The following is a 1,367-nucleotide window of genomic DNA, read 5'->3' on the forward strand; positions in this document are numbered from 1 at the left end:
GCCTGGCTAATTTTTGTGTTTTTAGTAGAGACGGGGTTTCACCATGTTGGCCAGGCTGTTCTCAAACTCCTGACCTCAGGTGATCTGCCTACCTCGGCCTCCCAAAGTGCTGGGATTGCAGGCATGAACCACAGTGCCCGGCCAACTTTCGTTTCTTTAAATTTTGTGGGTACATAATAGGTATATATATTTATAGAGTTCATGAGATGTTTTGATACAGGTAGGCAATGTGAAATAAAAATACGGAAGGTTTCACGAATTTCACATCACCCTTGCACAGGGGCCAGGCTCATCTTCTCTAATGTTAGTATATGTGCTACCATAGAGAGCACCTGTTTTTGGACTTTTTTTTTTTTTTTTTTGAGACGGAGCTTCGCTCTTGTTGCCCAGGCTGGAGTACAATGGCACTATCTCGGCTCATCACAATCCTCCACCTCCTGGTTCAAGTAATTCTTGTGCCTCAGTCTCCGAGTAGCTGGGATTACAAGCAGGCACCACCACGCCCAGCTGATTTTTGTATTATTAGTAAAGACAGGGCTTCTCCATGTTGGTCAGGCTGGTCTTGAACTCCCGACCTCAGGTGAGTGCCTGGAAGTCCGAGAGACCTGGCATGGAATCTTGCTTCTTGCCTCAGCCTCCCAAAGTGCTAGGATTACAGGCGTGAGCCACTGCACCAGGCCTGAACTTTCTATAAAGGATTCATACAGTCCATGCTCTCTAATGCCTGGCTTCTTTCATTCAACCTTATGCTTGTGAGACTCATCTGTGTTATTTTGGATGGTGATAGTTCATTAATTCAAAGCTTTTTTTTTTTTTTTTTTTTTGAGACGGAGTCTCGTTCTGTTGCCAGGATGGAGTACAATGGCATGATCTTGGCTCACTGCAACCTCCACCTCCACCTCCTGTGTTCAGGTGATTCTCCTGCCTCAGCCTTCTGAATAGCTGGGATTATAGGCACATGCCCCCACGCCCAGCTAATTTTGTATTTTTGGTAGAGACGGGTTTTCACCTGTTGGCCAGGCTGGTCTCAAACTCCCGACCTCAAATGATTCACCCACCTCAGCCTCCCAAAGTGCTGGGATTACAGGCATGAGCCATGTGCCCAGCCACAAAAGGCTTTTAATTGTGGAGTGTGGTGATCTGAGCCAAGCTCTAGAACGAACTGGATAAGGTCAAAGGTGGGAGCAGGCAAGAGACTTGGGGGCGTGGCCAAGGGTGCTGGCTGCGGAAATGGGGGAAGCCAGTCGGAAATCAGATGCATTTTGCATATCAACATGATAACATTTGTGGATAGATTGTGTGGGAGATGAGAGACACACTCCAGGACCGTGGGGTTCATTATTTAAATTCCTGTGCTGGCCGGGCGC

General features: G+C 47.5%; 1 pseudogene; it reads right to left on the reverse strand.

Annotated features, from left to right (window-relative positions):
- Positions 1-236: 236 nt before the first annotated feature.
- LOC116547691 lies at positions 237-332 on the reverse strand (annotated as a pseudogene).
- Positions 333-1,367: the final 1,035 nt, after the last annotated feature.

This window comes from Sapajus apella, unplaced genomic scaffold (genome assembly GCF_009761245.1).
Source record: "Sapajus apella isolate SASKATOON/1434 unplaced genomic scaffold, GSC_monkey_1.0 scaffold4174, whole genome shotgun sequence".
Lineage (NCBI taxonomy): Eukaryota > Metazoa > Chordata > Mammalia > Primates > Cebidae > Sapajus > Sapajus apella.